Here is a 26,953-nt window from a genome sequence, read left to right on the forward strand (position 1 = left end):
GATTCTTTTTTTTTTTTTTTTAAGATTTTATTTATTTATTTGACCGAAAGAGGCACACAAGAGAAAGGGAACACAAGCAGGGGGCCTAGGAGAGGGAAAAAGGGCTTCCTGCTGAGCAGGGAGCCCCATGCAGGGCTCAATCCCAGGACGCTGGGATCATGACCTGAGCTGAAGGCAGATGCTTAATGACTAAGCCAACCAGGCACCCCTCTACCTGAAGATTCTTTAAAATACAATTTTTTTTAAAGAAAATGTGACTAAGATGGTCTTACTGGACATAAAATGACCATGAAGACAGAATTCTGTAAGATGCTGACCTTAAGAAATAAAAGATTTCTTAAATTATTCATTATTTTATGCTGAACCAATTGCTTTAAATGTTCATTTTTTAAAAGATTTTATTCATTTATTTGTCAGAGAGAGAGAGAGAGAGAGCATGCACAAACAGGAAGAGTGGCAGGCAGAGGCGGAGAGAGAAACAGGCTCCCCATGGAGCAAGGAGCCAGATACGGGACTTGATCCCAGGACCCTGCAATCATGGCCAGAGCCGAAGGCAGCGGCCTAACTGACTGAGCCACCCAGGCGTCCCTAAATGTTCATTTTTTTTAATATCAAGAAAAATCTGTTCACATTAATAATTTCTGATCATACAATGAAAGTAATAACACCAGCTAATACCCAGAGTGTTGTTCAAAGAACTTTACGTTTACCCCAGTTACTCTCCATGACAATCCCACAAAGAAGGTAATGCTGCCATCCTAATTTTGCAGATAAGGCAACGGAGGCTCAGACTCAGTGATGAGTTCATCAACTAGCATGTGGGGAAGTCAGGATTAGAAGCTGGACACCCCAGCTCGAGAGCATTAACTTATATTCATGGTGATCACCTCAGCAAACCCCAAGGAGGTGGCATTTGGTCCAGGGGTGAGGTGGGCAGTGTTGAAGATAGGTTGCAGAGTAACTGGAAAATGTAAGGAAGAAATGCTCACTGAGGAAAATCAAACAAAAAATGGACTTCGAGGGTAAAGTATTTATGGTAAGAATAATGACTTACAGTCAGAGACCGTGTTTTGACTTAAGTCTATCATGTGCTATCCATGACTGGTTTTAGATTCTGCTCTTAAATCTGGGTTTGATGAGGGGAGAGGGAAGAAGGAAGAAGAATGGGCCCTGGGAGAATGATGAAGTAGTGTCATGCTTTCCCATCATTCAAAGACCTTTTCTAGACCCGGGCCTGAAGCTCTGTTTTAATACACCTAAGATGCATCTAAGTACACATTTCTACTTTTTTGTGCCATATAGATGTTGGAGAGGATTGCAAATTCTCACATACCGTACATCTCTAATGTAATGATTACAGCATCTGAGGTGAGTTGTAATCATTTATTAAGAGCTTATTTTAAATCATTCCTTTTTAAAAATGCACAGAGAGATTTTTCAAAGGGAGAAACTACCCTGGTATATTAGCTGGGTAGAATTTGAAACTGAACCCAGCTGACTTCTTGCTGCTTAGGTCTTATCTCTCAGAGTCAGGGATGAAAGACAGAAAGACCAATCGCCTCCCTGTTTGTTTATTTCTTGGCCTTCTTGGCCTGTCTGATGCTTTGCCCCCAGAGCTCTGCAACTGTATTTATTTCCCATCTGCTTCCTGCTCTCTAGACAGTCCGAGACAGACTGTTCACCACCAACCAGCAGTTGCAGACAGAGGGAAATAAATATTATAGTGTGCCTAAAACCCATGGTAGCCTGCAAGGACCACAAGCAGAAATAAAGACCCTGGCCTCACAGACAGATTCAGTTTGGGAGGGGGTGTAGAAACAACGTTCTTTGGAGTTAGGCAGGGCTGGCTTTTCAGGAGGAGTTTTTTTTTTTTTTTTTCTTTTTTAAAATCAGTTCTATTGTTCTGTTCCTTCATCAGACATTGGTTAACATCTTTGGCAGTAGACAGTAGCATGTAAACCATTTAAGGTTTTCTTTTTCTTTTTTTCTTTTTTTGGTCATTTCGACCAGTGCTTCCAGATTTCTGGATATCACAGCCTTGTGAAAAAAGTCATAGCTAGTGATGTGTGTATGGAACGGAAGGCAGGGGTGCAGAGCTCTTTAGAATTGCTAGTTTTTGTTTCACCATGGACATATGTTGAAAATCTCATCATTGTTTCATATATGAAAAGAGAATTTTTTAAAAGATTTTATTTATTTGAGAGAGAGAGAGAGACAGTGTGCACAAGCAGGGGGAGGAGCACAGGGAGAAGGAGCAGAGTCTGCTCCCTGCTCAGCAGGGAGCCTGATATGGGACTCAATCCCAGAACCCTGGGATTATGATTTGAGCCGAAGGCAGACACTTAACCAACTGAGCTATCCAGGCACTGCTGAAAGGGCAATTTCCCAAAGAGCAGGGAAAAGGCCCATCCTTCCTGAGAGACACAGACAATAACTCTAAACTCATACATGTATTTAGAAAAATGGATTTAAAATTTTGGAATGTAGAATGATGAAAGAACATTTTAGTTAATCATATAACCTTTTAGATACCTGTTTTCTTGTTATAAGTTCGTCTACTTGAAGATCTGTGTTCTACAATATGAAATGGAACCCCAATATCCGGTGTCTAGGAGCTACATTTAAAAACCATATTCAATGCCCAAATCCTGTTTCTCAAAACAATGTCAGTGCGAATGGAAACCTCACTCCTGGTGTAATTTCATTGAAGTTGGACTATCCTGGGTGGGGTGGTACTTGTGGGTGTCTGAGGCCACGACATAATTTGGAACTATATTCCCCTGTAAGATTTACACTCACCCATTTTTAAGGTTGGGGGACAGGACAGGGGTGGTCATGAGTAGAGGAAGGGCAGAGAAGGAAGATTTGTGGCAGAAGTCAGTCTTGCTTTGATTGATTTGAACAATTAAATGGTGTCCCCAACCTTGAATATCCTACTCAACAAAACTAAATCCTTTAGGTGGCCGGATCGGTTACTCTCCCATGCAGACAATCAGAGAGCCCTCTGTTGTGATTTGAACATGCTCTCAGAGGGCTGAGCCAGCCTATTCCTTTTGGTAAATACAATTGTCTTTGTATTGTTTCATTTTAAGTGATTTTAAGAGCTCCTGTGGTACAAGAGGTTGTCGCTCAGGAAGGACATTCTGCTGGCCCCCTTCCTTGACAGGGTCCAAATCTTGCATGAGCCCCCAAAAATCAAGAAACAAGAGCCACCTGACCAGTTGCTTCTCCTGCCCTCCCTCGGTCAGGGTGGAGTGGGGTGGGGTGGGGGGCGGGGAGAGCAGGCAGTTGCAGACCAAGGGCCTGGCCAGGGCAAAGTATGTACAGGGATGCAAGGACCTTCAGGGTGATGTAGTGAAACCTAGATTCTAATGCAGCAGACAAGACTCTCTGGGAGAAATTTATCTGACACGGAGGTTGCATTTTTGATCTGTTTCAGTTCTGGATCAGGATTTGGGAATCACAGATTTAGATGTTGTCATGGGCTGAGTTGTCCTCCCCCCACCCCAGGTTTTTGGGTTGAAATCTTGACCTCTACTAGCTAGCTCAGAATGGGACCTTGTTTAGAAATTGAGTCATTGCAGATGCATTTTGTTAAGATGAAATCATGTCCTTGACTTGGTTTCTGGGCAACCCGTGGCCATCTTCTTCATTCTCCATTACCTCTAGGTGCTTTGCTGGTATGGCTATAAAATGCCTTTAGATCGGAGATGCTTAGGGAATTGGCATGAGAGATGACCACAGCTCCTTGTACTTTCCATTAGAATTCCCCTAACCCCCACAGCTGTGCCAAAAGTCACTTCGATGGGATGAAGGCTGACCCAGGCCAAACGTAGAATGCTGGAAATGGGCTTTGAGGTCTCCCGGTAGCAGATCCTGGGAGAATATTCCGAGCATGGCATGATTAATTGGAGTCAAGTTCTCACGAGTCTAACAGCAGAGACTTGAATGAATGGGAAGAAAAAAGCATGCCCAGAGTTGTACTTTTCTCCTAGGGAAGGGTTTCCTACGGATGCCTTACTTGGACTTAACCCAGATGCAGAGCTTATAAACATCAGTGGGGCAAACATTTGTTGATTTCCTGAACATGCCTGGAAGAGGTATACCTGTCACCCTTGTCCTCCAGAAGGTCACCTTGGGCAGAGAGGTGGAGGTTTTATAACTGCAGTGTGGGATGCTGTCAGAGTCAAGTTTCCCAAGCTTCCATTCTTACATTCTTTAGGCTTTTGGCTGTTTTCCTCCGTGCCTCCAGTGGAAGGCACAGCAAGTACAGAGATGGAACAGTGAAGGAAAGAGGGGTTAAGATAGTATACTGACATACTGGGATGCAGGCTTCTGAAATGTCCAGAGGGTTACTGACGACATCCCTCTGTCTCTCTCTGAGGCTAGCATCTTTAATTATTAAGGATAGAAGCTTCATCAACATTTGGACTCCTTGGAGACAACCAGCAATTACCTCAAATTCTGTTCCCACTGCCCACCCCTCCCCAACTTCAAAGGAAACTCATTACCAGTCTCTGAATTCTTGAAATTACTTTCCCATCATTTCAAACGATGTATGTAAATAGTTCATAATGAGGGTCTAACCTCACCCTTTAGATTACTCAAGAAGCTCACAAAGATGGACTGTGATAAAATTATTCCAAGGCAAGGTGATTATCTCTGGATTATTCTTCCCAGGAAGATTTCATTGCTGGTTTGCTAAAATTTTAGAAGATATTTTACATACATACATTTACAGAAATCATTGATACAAACTTTTCCTGACCTTTATTTGCAAATTAACACCCAAATGAGACCTCTTCTCACAATGAACAACTTTGGGTCTTGCAGATGAATCATTAAGAAACACATATTAAACAGGAATGAATTTGATGAGCGTGTCTTTGAGGTTGCCTGTAAAATCTAGTTGCCTTTGTTTTCTAGAAGATTGTATTTTATAGGAGAGAGATCAGGATGTGCCCGAGACTGCAAAACTGTATGAAAAGGAGGCAGACAGCCTAGTTCATTAATTTGAGCAGTGTTCCTGTTTAGATTCACCCTTAGCATCAACAAAAGAAGAAAAAGAAGTCAACAGAGAAGAGGCATGTTGAAACAGGTGCCAAACTGTCAGGTATAAAAAATGAGATGGTTAAAGTTGATGGTAAGATTTTTCTGGAGACCATCTTCGTATTGAAGAAAACACAAGTGTATCAGATTGTCCCTGTCCTCTTGAGGACCTTATTCTTCTCCATCTCTTGGGTCACTTTCTCACAGTTGCCTGTGTTCTCAGGCAGGCTCTCCCCTGTTGCCGTGGGGGATCGATGAGCAGTACTCATTGTGTCCTTCGAGATTACAAGGGTATGGGAAGAGGTTGGAGTGCAGGGGGTGGGAGAGAGAGCAAAAGTCTGCCTTTGAGAATTTTAAGCTCTATAGGGACAGTGGCTCCTGAGTGACAATTACAGTCTAGAAGGACAGGGAGCACTATGAGCTGCAGATGCTACAGTGGCAGCAGGGAGAAGAAGAGATGGAGATAGAGGAGGGACAGAGAGATGGGTAAATGGGCAAAGAGATCAGTGCAGAGATGGAATCTGTAGCTTGTCTGTTTGTAGATCCCATCCTTGGGATTCTTGGATCTTGACCAGATTCCTTTTTGCTCAGAGTGAAGTGCTCATGTTCTAGTTCTTGTTCCAATTTTATATTAAAGCTGAAAAGTCATTTGGGGAAACAGAGCTGAAGAGAGATTATATGTCATACAACTGTGGAAGAACTGGGAGTATAAAAAAGTTTAAAAAGTTGCAAGACTACCTATAATAGCTTTGTGCATTTCTGGATAGATCTTAGAACCTATCGAGGAACAGGCAACATAATCAAAATGGAAATGTTTCCTCATGAGCACATTAATTTTTAACCTTGGACTCACGGTGCTAAAGACTAACTCATCGGATACAGATAAAGAAGGCGGAAGTGTTTTAAGGAAGTCAAGAGACATAAAAAAGGGAGGGAAAGAGTTCAGGCAAAGAAGTCAAAAGGTAGGTGGAAGGTTCTCATTGTTTCTTCCTTTCCTCTGCTGGTTAGCATGGAGGCAGCTTGCTGTGGGTTCTGGGCAGCCGGATGAAAAGAAGGATGATCATAAACAGAGAAATGAGGCCCCAACAGATGGAAATGAACTAGGAAGTGCAAGGAAGGAAAAATCTGATTTGGCACAGAAAGCGTTTGTGGAATAGTTGATTTGTTTCTCAACACTGAAGTTAACACATTTAATTGAGGTAATCCTACTGGTTCCTGCCAGGCAGGGGTCCCCACTCTCCAACAGCGGCCATCACAGACCACTGCATAGACCCTGCAGAGAACGCAACCAGAAGGTCCCAAGTTATAAAGATGTAAGCAAGAGAGTAAGGTGCACTTGCATTGAGCATAAGCTGTATCCTCATCATGAATGTTATTGTTCTTCTAGGAAAACCAGGCTGGGCAAGAGGAGGCTATCTGTTTTGAGTGCTTTGCTCTGTACACACACATACGTGCACAGCTCCATTAGCTCTTAGAAGGTTCTATTTTTTTTTAAAGATTTTATTTATTTATTTGACAGAGAGAGAGAGAGAGATCACAAGTAGGCAGAAAGGCAGGCAGAGAGAGAGAGAGGAGGAAGCAGGCTCCCTGCGGGCCAGAGGGCCTGATGCAGGCTCAATCCCAGGACCCTGAGCTCATGACCTGAGTCGAAGGCAGAGGCTTAACCCACCGAGCCACCCAGGCACCCCAAGAAAGTTCCATTTTATTTGGACCCTCTGGGTTTCCTGACCTGTCACAGAAACCTCTTACAGTCTGTATTCAGATACAATATCACCTCCCTAACCGGTCCTGATGGTTGGAAAGAGCTGTTTGGATCCCCACAAGAGTCTAAATAGAAGAGGAAATAGGATTCTAGTCCTTTAAAGCCTACACAGAAACTCAGCTCAACTGATGGGTCTAAAGTATTATCAATAGAAGGTCTATAGGGCCTTGGAATTATCATTTTGTCAAAAAGCATTAGTAGGAGTTTATATGTAGGAAATTAAAAAAAAATCTAGTACATAGTCAGATTCTATATATACAAGATTTATTTGTAAATAGGCATGCTAGTTGAATGGAAGAATTATGCAAATGGTTCTATATAGTCTGTTCCTATATGAAATTTAAAAATCCATCTCCTAACCTGATCTTAAAAGCATTACTATTATTTTTCTTAGCAAACCCTGTAAGGGATCTTCAGGGTCTGCAAACTCTGCTTTTTAGTGCTGAAACTAAAATCTTAGTCTGTTACCCCTTTTCCTACCAGCAATTCTCTGCATTCCTTTGATCTGCTCTTCCCAATAAGTTTGTGAAGTGAGTCTTGGTCTTATCAGTTCCTCATATTCTCCCAAGACAAATACACAATCCCTTGTCATTTATTGTTTGTAAAACAGAGGATCATGAAAATGGCAAATGTAGAGAAGTTGTAAATGTTCAGAAGTACAGTTATTTGAATCTGAACCCCAAATACTTTATTTTTTCCAACAGTCTTCATGAGTACTCTAATGATGTTCCATTTTGTCCCTCAGATCATTCTGGGGGGTCTCACTCCCAGGGCTGTATCTCTTCTGCCTTGTTCTCCCAGGCCCTAGGGTCTCTCATGCTGACCTTGGCAGGTATGGCCATGTTCAAAGGGTGCAATCATCTACGGTAGAATGGGAGAGGGATCTCCTCCTTGGGTTGCACTGTGCTGAATGTGAGATGTAGGTTCTACTGAGTGAAAGTATTTATTGATATAGCTGTTTTAAGGTTCAGTCCTATTGTTCTCTTTCCCTAGGAGCTATCTAAACATGTGGCCTGTGGGGTGGGGCCAGGCATGGATAAAGGCCAAGCTGCCAGAAAGTGGACTCCTCCCATATCCTCTTGGAACCCTAAGACTCTGTTACTTTCTTGGGCCCTATTCCTGGCTCCTTCCTTGCAGAAAGAGCTGCTTCCTGGAATTCATTGGTCCTCCTCTAGAGTGGAATTTTGCTTGTTACTCCACCAGGTTGCAGTGTGCCCAGACTCTCTACCCTCTGGCACTGTTCCCAGGAGGCTGCTCAGCCCTGAGGCAACAGACATTCATTCACTAGGCTACAGCCACCAGCCCAGATCCAGAGAGCTCTGAACCCCGATAGCGGACGGCAGTGGATCTCAGGCTAAAGCTCAGATGCCTCCGTATGGCCATGGTCTCCAGTTGCCTGTCCTGAAATAGTCACTGGAAGACTCGTGTGTGGGCTCTCTGCTCTCCAGTTTATTTCTGGGCTTTGCGCTCACCACACTCTCCCCAAAAGAGATCAGGTGTGAGTACCCTCTTCATGAAGGTCTACAGAGGCGATAGTGAGGCTCTGAAATCCGGGACCCTCTAAGAGGCTGCTGCCTGTCACCTTTAGTCTTTACCCCATCACAGGCATGGGTCCCTTGGAGCATTATCTGACAAACCTCATAAGCATCATCTTCCACTAGTTTCTGTTTATCTTCCCACAAATTCAGAATTTAGGGAGAGCAGAGATGATGAGGTTTTCGTGATTTCAATTTTCACACCAACGGGGTGTGTAGCAAATTATATGTAATTATTATTTAGGATGGAGTCGATTTCAACTTCTTGAATATAAAAATACAATCTAGGCTATAAGTATCTTAAAGAAATTTAGAAGAATTTTCTGCGCAGAAAAAAAACAGCTTTGGATGTCATGAATGTGTTAGACACAGATAAGAGCCAAGTTTAAGATAAGTAAAACATTGACTCTGACAGCCGTTAAGTATGCATTTGATTTAGAATCCAGAGCTATCTGTCAGTTGTCTATGAAATTCATTGGTTTAGCTTTCAGTTCCCGTGTTTCTCTTCTATTTTTTACCTTCCCACCCCGCGCCCCCCCCCTCCGTTTTTCTTCAAAACTCCCCTAGCATGTTTCTTAAGCCCACCCCCACGTTGGTTTCACCTTTCCTCAGAGACCAAGTGAGGTAGTCTATACAGTGCTTGGTAGCATGGAGTTTCCACAGAGTTGACTATAAATTTAAAGCAACATTTGCATGGTACCTGAAGTGAGTTGATTTATGAGTCGGTGTTTGGTAAATACTTTGAGATCTTCATATTGGACACAAGATCTAAGTGCACTGTATTATTGCTTCACTTTGTCCTTTGTAAAGCACCTGCTACCATGACAATATTCACTAGGTAAATAACAAATGAAAGGAAATACACTTCCTTCTCTATTTTAATAATGTACTATTCATGCGTTTTTCTCCCTCCGGAACAAAGAATCATTGTAGTAGGTTGCTTTGCCAATATTAGGCTGATATCTTATTGCAAGCAAATAAAGAGATAAAATGGCATGCCACAGGAAAAGAGTTTCTTTTCAAAATAAAGGAGAACAAGGCAATAACACAAAATATGAAAAGCCAGGAAATGGTTCAATGGAGTTATTACAAATATGAACATAGGCCCCTTGATTTTCTATTACTGTCTCCATTATAAAGGGATACCAACATGTCCAGAGCAACTTCAAATTAGAATTTCTTTATCAACTCTATTTAAAAGTTAAAAATCCATTGTTCTTCTCTGAATGATCTTGTCTTTGAGCTGACAGAGGTGTTTCACAGAGCAGAACCATTGTCAGTCATTTCTAGTGGGCACTAAGGAAAATATTTTGTAGCTCAAATTATAGAAAGTTGCCATTTGTAGAGTCCATACCACATTTGGCTTAATTTAGGATTAAACATACTAACATACTAACTTACTGTTAGGACATCTGGAGTGTGCAAAACTATAATATAAATATTGTCTATCCCTTTAGTCCCCACCAAAACAACTTTTGGTCCCATTTGTAAAGATTTGCTGATGGCCAAAAGAACCGGTATATAATTCTAGAATGAAACAATTGAGGTCTTCTGTCTGGCAATGTTGACTTGTTTTTGCCCAAATTTGTCACCAGTTGACCAAAGATCCAGATGGTGGTTACCCTTCAGAGTGCTTCACATACCCCAAGTGGGATCCAAGGAACAGAGAAAGGGCAATTTTACCTCTTACTCCTCTGGCTTTGGTTCACCATCAAGAGGCTGTAAAAACACAAGCCTTAGAAGTCTGGCCATAATTCTCCCCACTAGGCTTCCCCAGTAACATTCAAGGAGTGTAGAGTGTCTTATGTTTAAAAGAGGAAAAAATGGACATGGCAGGCATTGTGATCTTTTAACGACTAAATGTAACTGAGGAGCCTAGGGTTTCTGAAAGATCACGAGAATGTAATAGAACTTGAATCTTGTATTTAGAATCTCTCTAATTTTAAGAAACAGAAGTGAAACTAAGAAGGCTTCCTAGCAAAGGCAACAGTTGAGCCTTGAAAGATAAGAAAGAAGACACTGGGATCAAATTCAAGAGAAGACATTTTGGGGGCGCCTGGGTGGCTCAGCGGGTTAAAGCCTCTGCCTTCAGCTCAGGTCATGATCCCAGGGTCCTGGGATCGGGCCCCGCATCGGGCTCTCTGCTTGGCTGGGAGCCTGCTTCCTCCTCTCTCTCTCTCTGCCTGCCTCTCTGCCTACTTGTGGTCTCTATCTGTCAAGTAAATAAATCTAAAAAAAAAAAAAAAAAAAAAAAGAGAAGACATTTTGCCTAAGGGATGGTGTGGGTAAAACAGAGAAGTGACAAAGGATAGGGCTTATATGTTGGCCAATGTTCTCCAGTGGTCCTAGAGGTAAGACAAAGCTAGAAAATTTCCCCCAAATCCTATTCTCCAAAATTGTTGGCATTGACGTTCTTCCTCCTGGAAGTCTTTCTCTCACCACCACTACTGAACCGAACGCCCCTTTTTCCCCTGTGCTTTCAGAATCCTCTGCCCTTGTCCCAGTATAGTTCTTTGTGCAAAATATGCATTTACCTGTTCTTATTTGACTTCCTCTGTTTTAAGCTCTGTAGAGAGGGGACCTTGTCTTGACCACTTGTCAAGACCACTTGTCTTGACCACAAAGAGACCACTTTGTCTCTTCCTAATGGCCCGAGCAGTGCCTGGTAGGCCCTTAAGAGTTATTTTTGGAACTTCATGAACAATGCAAACTTCTCATAAATAAAGACTTCCAAATGTTTTAAAGTTTTTCAAATGCCTTCGACAGGATTTGTTATTGTTCTAGAGGTTAAAGTAACATAATGATAAATGTGGCAATACTTTATAATTAAACTACTAAAAATAAAGCTTATTCTACCAAATGAGTACTCTTCTAGATCCACCTAAAGGATTTATAGAACACATTGCTAACAGGTCCTCTATATAAAGGAGTTTCAGGTATAAGGGCACTTGCTGGTGTGAGGGACCATCTGAGCAGGAGTATAGGACCTGGCAGAGCGCTCACAATCTGCTAGGGAAAGACTGTGCTGGAATGAATCCTGGTCCCGAAGGTGGAAAACTTAGGACCCAGCTCTAGCAATTGCTATGTGAACCTCGGCAAGCTACTCAAAGTCTGATCTCCAATTTCATATCTGCACACTCAGAACCATAACACCAGCTCTGTTTACCTCACAGAGTTGCGAAGATAAGATAATGTAGAAAGGAGATGATAAACTACAAAGAATTATCCTCCTTCTTCTCATAATGGTGTAAGAAAGAAGTCCAACTGACCTCCTGAATACGAGGATATCTTTTGTCCACCAGTTAAATAGATCCTCGACCTTAGGACTTTTGATTTGACATTCAATCTGCTGATTGTACCCTGCTGCCTCTTTCTAATCTAACACGAAAAAGAATACGAATCACTAGGAGAGGAATGCAGGGTTGTAAATGTTTGTCCTTGGCAGGATACTTTATACCCTTTGGTATTTAACACCAAATCCAGAGTCAGGGTCAGCCCCCAGGTAGTTCTTGTGTACAGCTTATCCATAGCTGCGTGAAAATCCCCAACGACTGATTCTGGCCCCAGTGATATTGAGTGTTGGCAGGACAGATGAGCGCAGTTCTCCAGCACATTTCTCCCATTCTCTGCTTGTTTCCAGGCTGTCAGGGCTTGGCAATGGCCAACATGTTGAGAGGCCTGGCCAGTTTTCCTTCAGGGCTGTTCAGCCTAGGTTAGAGGGAAGATTGGCGTGTTTACCCATCTTGTACCTGCACTGGCCGTACTGACATTTAAACCTGAGAGGCGTTTGTCACTCCCTGGTGGCCCTTTGTCTTGACTTATGACAGATTTATTGTCTTTGACCTATGAAACCCAGAGGGTAGAGGATGGGTGTTAGATTTCACATGCCAGGTACCATTGATTTTAATTATCTTCTTGAAATCAGTCCAGCACTCAGGGATGAGGGACTGAAGTCTCAACCCCCGCCCCTAGTTTGGACACTCTCTAAAACCACAGTGTATACATATTACTTATTCACTATTTGTAAAGAAAAAGACATTTTGCTGAGCTGCACTTTTCTGATAGGCTTCATTTAAGATTATTTTTTGGTAGATTTATAATTCTGACAGGGAAATAGCTATAAAATGTAAAACGTATAACCAGACAGGGCTGGAACACAGGCCATCTAATTTCTTCACGTGCTCTGCTGAGCCTGGGGATGTGTGAGTCCTCCTCTGGGTGAGAGGGGACAGTGAGGGGGATGGGGAGACTGAGAGAACAATGGTGGGTGTAAGTCAGTCATAGTACAGATAATAGGATTGAGAGTTGAACTTTTTTTTCAATTTCAAATCTTTCTCCCCAAAATTCTGTCCCATTGATTGGGTCCTGTCTAGTGTCATTTAGTTTGCATAATAGTTCAGTCAATTGTGGGATAAGAGCTTTACAAAAAGTTTAGAGCCATGCACACAAGCATCCATCCAGCATAGGAACAGGAAAGTTCCTGTGGTAAAAGTGGGCACACCAGGCTTGCTGAGCTTACAGAGCAGAACAGTGATTTTTAACTTCTCTCATCCTCCTTTCAGAGTAGGAGTTAAATTTCATAAGAACTGTGGACCTCCTTTTGGAGGAAAAAAAATTATTCATCTGTAGGGTATTCATCAAGTATTAATGGACAGGTTTAAGAACTTCTATTCCCTTGAGAAGCACAGATAAGTAGATGTAAGTCACCATGGAGTAGCAGGTTCTAGCTCTGAGATGTGTCCAGGTGCTGTGGGATCACAGAAGAGGAAGTGCCTCACTTTCTATCCAGAAGGAGGACCCTATTGCCTCACCAATAGTCCAGCATGCACTTGGAGTTGTGTTTGTCAATCATGATGGGTTTTCCTTGGCTTAGCAGAGTTTTTGTGGTGGGTGTGGGAGAGGGCAACAAAATCAACAGGCAGAATGAATGGCAAGAGTTCAGAATTTGGGATTAGAAGCTTAGGATTTAGTGGCTCCTGGTTTACCACTTTTTAGTTGCATTAAGTGGACACAGTACTTAGTCTCTCCACGTTCCAAGTGTCAATCTGTCAAATTACAATAGTGACACAGGCTCTCAACCTCATGGCCAGGTCGGGGACCTTGTGGGAGGGGAAGCAGGGGGTAGGGCATATGCAACAGTAAAGCGCTTCATCAACTGTACTGTCCTGTAAATATAATGTGCTGTCATCACTGTGCCCATAAATACAAATATTGAAGAAACAGGTAAAATTCGGTCAAAAAGGAAACAACCAATTTATCCACGGACTTCCTATGGCTCATGGGGACAGAAGGGCAATGACGGGCCACCACATAGACCCAAACCTCCAGGTCCCCATGGCACAGAAACCATAATCTCCATTCTGAATCCATTGATTCACTGAAGGAACCATGTTCAAAAGTCCTGAATGTATTGGGAAGAAAGCCAAATTTATAAATTCAGAGAAAATGATGAGTAAAAGAGTTATAAGCCAGTGGTTGGATTAGTAGACATCCATGTATTTAATGTAGGGTTTTAAAAAACCAGGAGACTCTAAAAACTTTGTCCGCATGCCCACCCCTCCTCAAACCATCCATTCTCTTTGATCTCTTGTGCTGACTGGGAAGTGGCCTGTGGCTTAGCTGGCAGCCAGGCATGGCAGGAGGAAGAGGATGTGGAGATCCCATTCTTGGAAACTCAAGCCCTGGGTGTGAGTCTTGGCTCTACCACCACTTAGCTTTGGGACAATGAACGATCTAATCGACGCCTCAGATTCTTTGTCAGGAAACAGGATAATATCCGGTTTGCGTAGGTCACTGGGTTGCTGAAGACTCTAAGCAAAAAAATTTTTTATGAACTCTGAAGTGCCAGCCTTATACAGTACTATTATCATTGTGTTCATAAATGTACAGGTCTATTAGTGAAATGATCACAAGGGAGGAAAAGATACCACATTACATGTTTACAGATTGGCTGCCTCATTTGCCTTGATTAAGCACTTATCAGAATGCATGGCTGCCTGGTTATGTTTGTGAAGAATGTGTTTAGAAGTTTCCGATCAACACATATCCAAGGGCTCTGCGGTGGCGGCAGAGAGGAAGGCAATTTTCCATGGGTGATTTTCACATTTAGCAAGAAGGACTCAAGTTTGATTTTTAAAGAAGCTATCAAACACATTTTCTCTTCTAGAGGAACAAACACCAAACCCTCCTCCCTCCACACTTTTGCCCATATGCTCCCTCTCAATTCTCCCTGCCCTCCCCCTACTTGCCCTTTCCATTTCCTCCTCCCTCCCCACCCGCCTGTTCGCTGTATATGCCCAGCCAGCACTGGCAGCTGCCCACGCAGACGAATCCCAGTGGATCCTTGTGGTGCTGTATCCATAGGAACCTGCAAAGAACCAGGCAGCCTCTGCTTCCCAGCCCATGTGTTTGTGGTGTGGCCAGATCCCCTGATGGAGTTTCACTGCTGTTAGGACACTTCAGAATAGACGCTACAGCAATTGCCAGCTTTGATGCAGATACTGGGATGTGAAATTCTGCCTGGCAGGGGCCATCACAATTATTAACTCTCTTCCTATTCACCTGCTCCTGGGATCACGCCTCTTCCTCCCAGCTGAACACACCCAGCCCCCAGCCACATAGGGTATGATTCAGTTAACTAGAAAGAGAATCCTGGAACTGGGAGCTGCTTCTTTCGTTCAATGCTTCAATGCTTATCAAACATGTACTATAGACGAGATACTGCACTTAAGGATGAGAAGAAAAACAAGTAAATGAGATATGGTTCCTATTTTTAAGAAGTTGAGAGTCTAGTGAGAGAGACAAAAAAAGCACAGAAATAATTATGTGACAAGTGCTATTTCACGACCAAGCACTATGGGGACCATAGGAGGAAGTCATGAGTTCTCCTTAGATTTGGCAAGGCCTCAGAGAAGAGGGGAGTTGACTTGCACTGTGAGCAAGGACTCCTATCCCACTACATGGAAGAGACAAGGTGTAGGAACCAGCAAGAAGGCAGGCCCAGGAATGCATGAGGATGTTCCAGGAGTGGTGACGGTCTAATATGGCTGAAGGAAAAAGTGGGGGCAAGTCGGGGCAAATGAGGGGACAGGTTGCATGGGCCAGCTTTTAAAGGGGCTTGAGAACATGGCCAAGGAGACTGGATGCAAAAAGGAGCCAAGAAAGATATTTTAAAAAGATTATTTATTTTGAAAAACTCTAAGCCTATACCAAGTCTACGGCAGGTGTTTATGCTGGTGAGTGACGGCATTAACATAGGTCTTTTGGGGCAGTGAGAAATGGCTTGGTGGATGAGGACGGAGAGGCTGTGGGAGGCAGGGAGGCCGGTTCAACAAGGGTTGCAAAGCTATAGGCAGGAAGTGAAGAGAATTCCAGAGGACCGGGCAGGGCGACAGGAGAGCAGGTCAACTGGATGTTAGATTTGGTAGGGCCCCCGGGACCGGTTGAGTAGAATGGTTTGGGGAGGCAGGGAGGATGTTCACTCAGTGCACAGGACTGGGAGACAGTGATGTGGACAACCAACATGGGGGTCCTAAGGGGAAGCTCCCGGGGTGAGGGGAGAGCCTAAGATTCCGCCTTTCCACTTAAGATACCAGTTCTCAGCCAGAATTTGAGTTCAAACATTCGGAGTTGAGAAGGGCCAGGACTAGAGTTTTTGAAAAGTTTTTGAAAGCAGCTATGTAGCCCTAGCTTAGTTTTCTCATCATCAGAATAAACCATTTCCACTCCTTTAATCTTCCCTCAAGGGTCTGACATAACTTGGGTTGATCTGTCCTTTCTGCTGTTTTCCCACATCCCACTTAGAATGCAAAGCCCCAGGCTACAGACAACACATGACTCTTTCACAAGTTACACATATAATTATATATTTATGTGTGCGGCACACACTTTATTAAAGATTACTACAATTCCCACATTTAACACTTTATAGTTATTAAATGCCCACTTTTCCTGAAAAAAACTTTGATTTTTTACTTCATTATTTCTCATCTCCCCACTATGTATCTACTTCTGACCATCTATTTGCCAGCCCTGTCCACAATTATCAGGGCCTGTCTCAGGAGTTTCAATAGCAAGACTTCTCTTCTCATGACCTTTAGAGCAGAAGTGCTGTTTGGGTAAAGTTCCAGAATCTGATTACATTAAGGGAAGCGATTCCTCTGGCAAAACATAAAACGAAGGAGCAACCACATCCTGTCAGGAGGATGCTGGTGGTCTGGCAAGGTCTTCTAGAAGGTCCCAGCACTGATTTTGTACTTGAAGGACTGTGCTAGTATCTTGGAGAGGTTCTCTGTCAACACAGAGAGAATATGGCTGTCTCCTCACAAGACTTTGGAATTAGGAAGCACTGACTGAACAAGTACCTCACTTAACCATTTGAGGCCTTTGGAATAGCTAGTCTGATAGGCAAATGGAAGAGACATGTGAGTTTTAGGAAGTGCTTGAGTTGTATTCAGAGGTACCCACAGAGATGCTCATTGTTCCAGAGAATCCTTAAATGGTCCTGCAGGTTACTTCTTGGAAGACCCTCTTTCTGCCAGCCTTACTCCTTCAACAAGCGTTCTCTCACTGCCTTAGAGCGCCTGAGAGCCAGGGTCTGCGAAGGCGCCTGTGACTTGTCACAATGCTACTCATCTATAATATCCCGCTGCTTCCCAAGGCACTACCCACTCAACAAGGCCAGGTTCCCTGGCTACCACTACCTGGTATTCTGCCAGCTGCCTGGAAATTTTCTCTGCTTGCTAGGACCCTCCAATGCCTCTACTTTCTTTATTCCCCCCATCCTTTCCTCTAGCCAACCTTTGTCCTTCTTAAGGTGAGTTCCTCATAAAAGCCACACTACTCGGGCAATTTTTAAAATTCTCTTAAGGGCAATAAATAATTAGTATTGTTCTAGATGCATAGGAGAGAAGTTAATGCATTGATACAGTGCATCTCTTAGGGCACTGAGACTTAACTCTGCTGTGGAACTGTAGTTGAGAAAGGCTTCAGGCCTTGTGGAATCTTTTTCCAGCTAGGTTGTGGAGAAGCTCTAGTTCTCTCAATCATTCCCTCCCACCTCACCGATGACATTGCAATTGGCAATGCTGGGAGCAATCAACATTGCTGATTATGTTGGGAATCTTCTGATGTACGAAGAACTTAGATTTTTAGAAACTTTAGCCAGAAAAAGATTCTCCCTGAGTTCTTCCATGCAAAACCCAGTCCTGGTGCAATGTGTTCAGAACAGTGTATCAAGGAATTGCTCAAACCAGGGAAAGTCAAGAGGAGGAAAATACTGAAGAAGATAGGATTGTCATTCTGTGACTTTTTGATGAGAGTTATCCTAGCATATGTCAGGTTCTGGCAGATAGACAAGGAGTAGGTTTGTCATGTGCTTTAGAGGATACACGTATTAAAGAAGGTAATGTTAACTGCTGAAACAGATAAGGTCCAAACCCCAGGGATGAAACAGAATACAAATTTACTTCTTGCCCCTATCACAGGCCAGGGAGGACAGAGGTAAGGCTATGCCCAGTCACGTGTATTGAAGTTCGGGACCTAGGCTCCTTCCTCATGGACCCAGCCCTCCGTGGCTCTAGAGCCCTTTCCATTCTGCTGGAATATAAGGAAGAAGGATCACAAATGGGAGGTTTTCATGGACCAAGCCTGGAAAAGACACAAAACACCTGGCTCGCATTTCTTTGGCCAGAACTCTGTTCTCTGGCTGCAGCTAACTGCAGGGAGAAGCTGGAAAAAGTCGACTTGCTGTATGTCTGGGAAGAGGAAGGGAACATGGGTGTCCAAACTGAAGTTTGGATGTTTGTGGCCTGGGGTTGTGGCTCACAATGATATAAAGTACTTGTGTGAATTAGCATGGCTAATGCTGGGCCAACTTACGAAGGACTAAGCTCATTGTCACTGGAATGTTGGTTGGAGAACAAATTCTTGCCATTTTGACTCTGGAGCTCTATAATTACAGTTCCCTAACAGCATAGCAATTCCTCCCACACTCCTGCTCCTACTTTTCCATGTGATGCAAAGTGCTTAGTTTCTATTACTGAGAAAAAAGTGTAGGTCCGTAGAAGACACTCTTTTACAGAATGTCTTGTGTCATCTTTGTTTTTTTCTTTTCTAGGATAGCAAGATGGATGTCGAGGGGACCTTGGTAGTCAGAGGATCTTAGGACCTCTCTGTGGGGTGCTCTGTATGTGGAGAAGGTACAACTGGCCATTGCTGGAAATATGCATCTGGAGGTAAGAATTATCATATTTCATTTGTACTACTAGAGTAGTTCTGCTCATCTTTCCTCTTCCTTTAAGCATAACATTCTGGAATCTTAGGATTTGGGCACTGGAAAAGACAATAAAGCCCACGAGTCTGGTCCTGCTGTGCTGTACATGAAGAGGAACAGTGAGCCAAGCTCTTTTGTCCGTAGGGTTGTATGGCCCATACTGACAGAGCACAGTTAGAACTTGGGCCTCCTGAATCCTACACCTGGGCTCCAAGCTGCTCCTCCCACCAATAATATATCAGGCTTTCCATGTCCATGTTTCCATATCAGGATTATCCAAATAGTCTTGGCCAGTTCCACTGATGTTCTGACCTGATAGAGCCATGCAGAGAGAAGGAACTCTGGGAGGCAGGAGACATGGGATCCAGTCCTTTCTGGCTCTCATCTCCTTGTGGCCTTGGCCATGTGGGTGGGCCTTAGGTTTCTCATATATACCCTGAAGAATTTGGATTAGATCACAGTCTTCAAATTCTAGTCCACATAGGAAGGCCCAGTATCTTAACTTTTGTTAGAAATTGCTATGGCTTAAAATGGTTTGAAAGTATTCTTTCCACTGGAGGAAATAGTCTCAGGTTCTTCCTGTCTTTCAAATGTTTTCTCTTTGAAATGTACTTTATGAATTTCATTTTTAAGTGACTTTCTCTATGGGCTAGTTGATGAAATAAGAAACAAAGCTATGACAAGTTAGATAACAAACCAAAGTTTGCCACTGCCTCAAATTCGTACATTGAAGTACTAACCCCCAGTACCTCAGAATGTGTCTGTATTTACAATAGGGTCTTTAAAGAGGAAATGGAATTAATAAGAGATCATCAGGGTGGGAACTGATCCAAGAAGATTCGTGTCCTTATAAGAAGTAGGGATTTGCATGTAGACACATCTAGATGAGAGAGCATGTGAAGACAAAGGAAGAAGGCAGCCATCCCTAAGCCTAAGAGAGAGGCCCTGGAAGAAACCAGTCCTGCTGACACCTTCATCTTGGATTTCTAGCCTTTGGGACTTTGAGAACACAAATTTGTGTTGTTGAAGCCCCCAGGCCTGTGGTACTTGGTTATGGCAGCCTTAGACTAGTATAGAATGTGTGTGCTTCTGTGTGGGCAGCGGTAGTGTGTGTGTGTGTGTGTGTGTGTGTGTGTGTGTGTGTGTACGCACGCATGCATGTGTAAGTAGAAACAAGAGAGCATGGTAGAGCCTGTTAAAGTTTTGAGTGAGTTTGTCCTGGCTGAAAGGAAAAGGCACTCTTCAGCTCCTGCTGATTGTTCCTGGATCCGTGTGGGGATATTAGCTCTGTGTTACCAGATGTTCTAAGTTTTTAAGAGAAGCTGGATTTCTTAAATGTGAAATTTCCCAGTTTTCAAGATACTATGTGGGCAAACAAAACATGTCTGTGGGCTGAATTCGACTTCAGACCACCAGTTTTGACCAGTGACCCCATGTCTGAGGAAAACAACTGAGCAGTGACCTCATAAGGCAGGGTGGGACTACAGAGCACACACGAAGAGACAGAATCCTGGTGAAGCGCCAGGACACCTGGTTGACTTTCATAGCCAGACTATCTTGCTGTTAGACCTGGAGCCAGATCTTAGTTCCCAGTCTTGTCAGATGAGGAGACTGAGCTCCTCTCTGCCAGCAAAGGAGACTGGAAATTTCAAGTCTGAGTGCCATACTCTGTAAACACCAGAGAATTATGGCCAAGATAATTACTTTCTGCTTGGCTATTTCCAAGAATAAGTGCCTGATCTTCTAAAGCCATGGAGAAAGAGACTGAATGTAATCAAGGATTTAAATGCACAGAAATAGATAAAATAGCCCCATGTCTTAGAAAAAGCTGCTCAAACTGGAAGAAAAAGGAGAAGAAAGCAGAGGAGTTGCTCCAAATGAAAGTCATTAAAAATATTGGCAAAGGAGGGTGAGAACCTCACCATTTCGTCATCAAAATTATCCTGGTGCTCTTTCGCTTTGCTTTGGAATGGTCACTGCAAGGTTTTCTTGGCTTCTTTTTAGTCAGCATTTTAAGGACAAATATGTAGACATGGACTAATAAAAGAGTTATTGAGCCCTTACCATGTGCCAGGGACTTTACACATACAGGCATTTCTGCTGTAACACAAAGTAACACTTCCCAGAAAAGTTTGTCTTCTGTGAAACTCAGAATAAAAATAGGATTTATGGGGAAAATAGGACCAGAGCAGACCTTTCAAATCTCTTGCAATTCTGATAAACCAAAACAGTCACTGAGGAGGTCACTTAGACCACCTTGGCAGAGGCTGAGGGGCTAGAAGCTGCCACAGGGATATTACAATTCGTAAGAACAACAGAGCTGGGAAACTGGTAAGTCTTGAACATGCCGGGTGTGGCATGGGATGAGATAGGGAAATGTAAATGACTCTGAGCCCTTGGGGCTATTATGATGGGCCCAGGAGGCAGGACAACCTCACCAGAACTAAGAGCCCTTTAGGCTGGGGTGTGCCTCCTGGAGAATGGAGAGCCCTGGATGCCGGTGCTCATTTTAAAATTTCCCTGGACGTAGCAGAATCATTGCTACTAATGAGGTGCGGGGAGGGGGGCAGCCCTTTTCAGTTCCCACTGAAGGTTATGGCTCTTCTGCTCTTTCAGCTCCTCCTTAGGAAAGCCCACCTGTGATATGGTGACAACCCACATGCAGTTTTCACATTGCAGTGGGAGATCTTAATGCGCAATTATGTGCAGTTTTCACATTAGAGGGACACCCTTCCTCAATGACTGATCACTGATGGGGGGATTCATGCTGCAGAAACACGTGGAGGAGGAACAGGATGGATCACCTCAGTTACTTCTCCCAACTCTAGGAGGGGCGGCAGCAGGGGTTCTTACATTCCCATGCATCAGAATTACCTGGAGGGCTTGTTCAAACAGATGGCTGGGTTTTATCCCCAGGGTTCTCCTGATTCAGTCCATCTCTGGTGGAACCTGAGAACTTGTTTCTAAGAAGATCCCAGGTCATACTGATGTTGCTGGCCTGGGAGCCACATCTGAGATCCACTAAACTAGACAAAATGGTTAATTGGCAAGATTTTGTGATTTACCCAAGATTTCTCCAAGAATGGACCAAAGTGGGGGGATGGCTAAATCTTGGGGCTAGTGAGACTAGTATGCCAGAGAAATTGACCTTCGATGACCTATGAACACTTAGGGATGTGCTGGGGTTGATTTTTGTACTTGGCAGGCAGGCTGGGAGCTCAGTCAGTGGGGAGGGGTTTGTAGTTGGTAGCTACTCTGTGTTGTTGGGGAGACCTAAGGAGTCTATAACTCCACCTGAGGACATGTTGTGTGGTCTCCTCTTGTTAAGACACTGCCCAAAATGTTGGTATCACTTGCTATTTAAGAACTTCTATCTGTGTGTCTGTTACAGCCGCACCACCCCACGTACAACCTTCCTGCTAAGGCTGCCAACAGGAAACAGCCTAGGATTCAAACCCAGGCACTCTCATTCCAGCATCCACATCCATCTCCATCGGGCTGCACTGCTCCATAGAGTGTTTCCTGATGGGAGCCAAGATGCGTGGGGGTGTCTACCTGGGACTTGCTTATGTTCCTGTTTGCTGTGGCTGGTTTCAGGGATATCCAAGACAAGGTCTTGAAGTCGTGATTGAACAGAAAGCCCAAGTGGGAGGGCCGCTCTGAAGGATTATCCAATCCCTTAATAATGGACTTTGCTTGCTTTGTTTTTGGGGCTTTACAATTTGTAGGGCAAAGGTGTTGTGGTATGATCATAGAAATGAGAACTTCATCCATTCTCATTAGAAAAACTTCTAACTGCAGGAAGTTACAGTTGATTACTGCATTAGGGTTGTGAGGTTTTCCTGAATTAAGAATGGGGAAAATTTGTTGATTATTATTAAATGCCTCTAAATATTGCAGATGTTCCCCTATCCAGAGAACATGACATGACAGAAGGAGCTTTGGAGTCAGGCAAAGTGGAATTCGAATCCATGCTCTGTTATTTACTGATTGTGTGACATTGGGGGAAGTTATGAGTCTAGTCTAGTCAAAGCCTATGTTCCCTCTTCCATTACACCTTCAGTAGGTTATCGTGAGGACAAATTGCCATCAGTAATGCAGATACACTTCTGATATCCACAATGTCCTGAGGCATAGACTAGCTCCCTCTTTGGATTCCCTGTGGTATCACAGTGGATCCAAAGGCTTCCTATCAAATGTGCTGCATTCAACCTTGCACCCGCTCTTTTTTTTTTTTTTAAAGATTTTATTTATTTATCTGACAGAGATATCACAAGTGGCAGAGAGGCAGGCAGAGAGAGAGAGAGAGAGAGAGAGAGAGAGAGAGAGGAAGAAGCAGGCTCCCTGCTGAGCAGAGAGCCTGATGCAGAGCTTGATCCCAGGACCCTGAGATCATGACCCGAGTGCAAGGTAGAGACTTTAACCCACTGAGCCACCCAGGCGCCCCTTTGCACCTGCTCTTTAAGGGCTAGAAACCAGGCAGCAATGCCATCTCAAGAAGACAGAAGTGGATGCCTGCTGGAAATGGTCTTGGCTGAGATGTCTGGTTCAAAGCAGCATGAAGCTAGCAGTTTTCCCTAAGTTTGTACTAAGATATAAACAAAGACATGGAAAAAAAGATAAACAACAACAACACTGAAAAGATAACATTGGAACCGCCAACTTCCAGAATTTTGAAGGAACTGAAGATAATTACAAGGCAGATGGAGATGAACAAGAATAACCAGTATCACTTATAGCTTATGTCATAGGTCTACTTTACTTCCACGACGTGGAGCTGTGGTACATCTACCCAACAGAAAACTTCCCAGTGCCATGGGGGCCAGAGTGCCTCTCTTTCTGTTTCTCCTTCTCCCACTACCACCTGTCCCTCTGCCTCTTGTCCCCACTGAGGTTTCTATCTTGTTATAATTTGGGCCAATACCCCATATTTCAGAAAAGCAACACTCAGGAAATAATGGCATGTTGGCAAAGGTCCAAGACCTGTAGAAGACATACTCTAAGGTGACCCCCCAAAGAGTCATCCTTTGAAAAATCCTGTCCCCTTGAGTGCAGGCAGTACCCGCAATTAGCTCTAGCCAACAGAGTACGGTGAAGGTGACGGAGGTCACCCTTGTGATGATGATAGTACAAAGGGCAGGTCTCCTGTTGGCCTTGGAAAGGAAGTCACCATGTTGTGGGAAAGCCTGACAGGGGCCAGGAAGGACCTGCGGAGTAGCCCCCAGAGGACAGCCATTGAGAAAGCCAGACCTCTGTCCCACAGCCGCTCTGAGCCATATGCAGCCCACAGCCCTGTGAGCTTGGAAGAGGCCCCCAGATCCAGAAAGAAACGCAGCCCACTGACACCCTGATTCCAGCCTTGTGAGACCCTGAGTACAGGATAGAGGTCAGCTAGGCCCAGACTCCAACCCGTGGAAATTGTGAATAAATGTTTTAAGTTGCTAAGTTTGTGGTGGTTCTGTACTGAAAGAGTAATAGAGGGAGTTACAGTGTACGAAGTAGGCACTGTGTGGGGAAGAAAGAAAAAAATCTGGAAGCAGAGCATTCTGGGAATTAGAGTGACTAATTGGGTCATCAGAAACCAGGAGCCAGATAGTGGAGGTCAGAGGAAGGTGTCACCTCAAGAAGACTGAGGTAAAGTCTGTGGGAAGTGGAACTTTGCCTGGGAGCTGTAAATATGAAAACCTGTCTTACAACTGTATATCTGATAAGGAGATTCAATTACAGTGCCTGTGACCGGACATGGGGGGAGGGAAAGAAAAATCAACCTTTCAAAAACCTACCAGGAAATATCCAGGAGCAATAAGAAGAAATTTATGAAGTCTTAATGGGAAGCTAAAAGAAAACTTTCCACTGAAAATATTAAGTTCTTAAATTAATCTGTATTAAGTTAATACTAAGTTCTATAAATTAATCTGTAAATTTTATGTAATTTCAATAAAAATTTTTTTAAAGATTTTATTTATTTGACAGAGAGAGACAGTGAGAGGGAATACAAACAGGGGGAGTGGGAAAGGGAGAAGCAGGCTTCCCACTGGGCAGGGAGCCTGATGCAGGGTTTGATCCCAGGACCCTGGGACCATGACCTGAGCCAAAAGCAGATGCTTAATGACTGAGCCACCCAGGCATCCCAATTTCAAAGAAAATCTTAATTGAAACATTCAGATTTTGCAAAATAATTCTAAATTTTTCAGAAGAACCATCAGAGAACATTTTGGAACTATAATAATTGTAATTATATAGCATTAGTTTACCAATAGGCAGGCAGATGATGGAACAGAAGAGATCCAAGGATAAGTATGTGTAGGCCCTTGTGCATTTGTTTCGTTTTAGTATAGGAGAAACATTTTGTTTCTAGTCATTGGGGAAAGGCAGAATGGTTTATAAATGCTGTTGGGGAAAATGACCAACCCATTGAGACAAACTATATCACCACGTCATACACGTCTCACACAAAAATTATGATTAATTCACATTAATTGTAAAAGATGAAAATTTGGGGGTGTCTGGGTGGCTCACTCAGTTGAGTGCCTAGACTCTTGGTTTTGGCTCAGGTTCTGGTCTCTGGATTGTAAGACTGAGACCTGCATTGGGCTCCATACTGGGTGTGGAGCCTGCTTGGGATTCTCCTCTCTTCCCCTCTCCTTCTACTCCTCCCCGCCTCTAAAAAGATGAAAATTTATAGGTTAAATAAAACATAGGTGAGTATTCTGTGTGTCTTTGGGGATAGAAAAGGCATTTCCAAGTGTGATATCAAAGCCAAGAATCATAAAAGAACGGACTGTTACATTTGATCACATAAACAATGATAAGTTCCGTATGGTATAAGAGTATACATGAAAAACTTGAAAAGCAAACAAGTGGAGAAAAAAATATATGTAACATAAATGCCAGGTATTAAACTTCGAGCTTTTATAGATTAGAAAAAGAAATAGCCCATTGAAAAAGTGGGGCAAAGCTATAAAGCGGCAACCACAAAACATACCAGCCTTGTTTGCTTTGCCCCATATGCCCTTTTCCTTTCAGAAATCTCCATTTTAAGGCTTCCAGGGGCAGTGATGTTGGGGGCACCACAGTGCTGGCCAGTGTGACATGTTTTTGGGGAGATGTATAGTACTAATCATCGACCCAGGTTCTTTTTCTTCCACAGTACCCAGGAATTTCCATAAGTGATCTGACCTTCCTTATATTCAATAATATCACTAAGAGGAGATTTTATGCTGGTCTACAATTTCACTCTGAAGAATGCATTACTAAAGGCCGTTTTATTAAAATTACTTTTCAAAATGAGTATGGCTTTATTTTTTATCATTGTGAAAGAAGTTCATGCTTCTTGTGACAATACTCATGCTATTCAGAAACATGTGAAGACAGTAAAATACCCTTATCTTGTCATCCAAAGATAACTTGTGTTTTTCCACAAGTGTGGATGCATGAATGCACATACATTCACACAAGCATGTGTTGGGTTTTTTTTTTTTTTTTTACACAAAAGTGAGATCATGCTTTTTCCCAGTTCAACAATAGATCATGGACATCTTCCCATGTTAATAAATGTAGATGTACCTCATTTTAAATGGATGCCTATTATTCTTCAAAATGAATGCGCTATAATTAATTTAACCAGTCTCCTACTGATAAATTAAGATTTTCCTTTACCTTTATAAAGAACTCTAATTGATTCCTTATGCAGATATTTGGCCATGGGTCTGGTTCTTTCCTAAGAATGAATTCCTAGAACAGAGATAATTAGTCAGCTGTCCTAAGGGAAGAAAGAGCCAGACAAGATGATCTGATGTAATAACAAGCTAGAATATTTGGGGAAGAGAAAAGATGGTGAGTTTATCACAGTCACTATCACTTGAGTCCATGCCCAGCCCAGCCCTATGGATACATGTTTGGGTTCCAGGAGAGAGAAGCTCCAAGTAGTTCTTTTTCTAAACCTTCCAACAGTGGGTTCAAGGGGAGGAGAAGAAAGCAAGCTGTTTCTCCCTGCTCAGCTTTAGGCTGAAATGTAGCACCATGGCAATCTGACCTGGAGGCACCCCCAAAGGAATTGAGCTTGTCTGTATGCACGTGTGAGAACCTTACTGACACTGCCACAAATATAGAGCAGGGACATTTTCGGGGGCTGGTATGGGCAGGGGCCAGGGAGGTGTGAGTCATTAGCATTGCCTGATCCTATCTATACCCAGTGGCAGGAAAGACAAGGAGAAACCTGTGGGTGTGAACCAACTGTGTGTGAATACCTCAGAAATACTGAAGATACACTTTTTTTAAGCACATACACATGCCTTGCCCTGTCTGTAGTTTTATAGTCTACGAATGGTACCT

The 26,953-nt window shown here is 43.3% G+C and overlaps 1 long non-coding RNA gene across 1 annotated transcript in view; it reads left to right on the forward strand.

Moving 5' to 3' along the window:
* LOC123938608 overlaps positions 1–26,953 on the forward strand; it is a 132,256-nt gene that overhangs the window by 68,009 nt on the left and 37,294 nt on the right. Inside the window, exon 2 of the long non-coding RNA XR_006817749.1 lies at positions 18,464–18,581. This is a non-coding gene — a long non-coding RNA (uncharacterized LOC123938608). The remainder of the gene's footprint in view (positions 1–18,463; positions 18,582–26,953) is intronic.

Source organism: Meles meles, chromosome 3 (genome assembly GCF_922984935.1).
Source record: "Meles meles chromosome 3, mMelMel3.1 paternal haplotype, whole genome shotgun sequence".
Lineage (NCBI taxonomy): Eukaryota > Metazoa > Chordata > Mammalia > Carnivora > Mustelidae > Meles > Meles meles.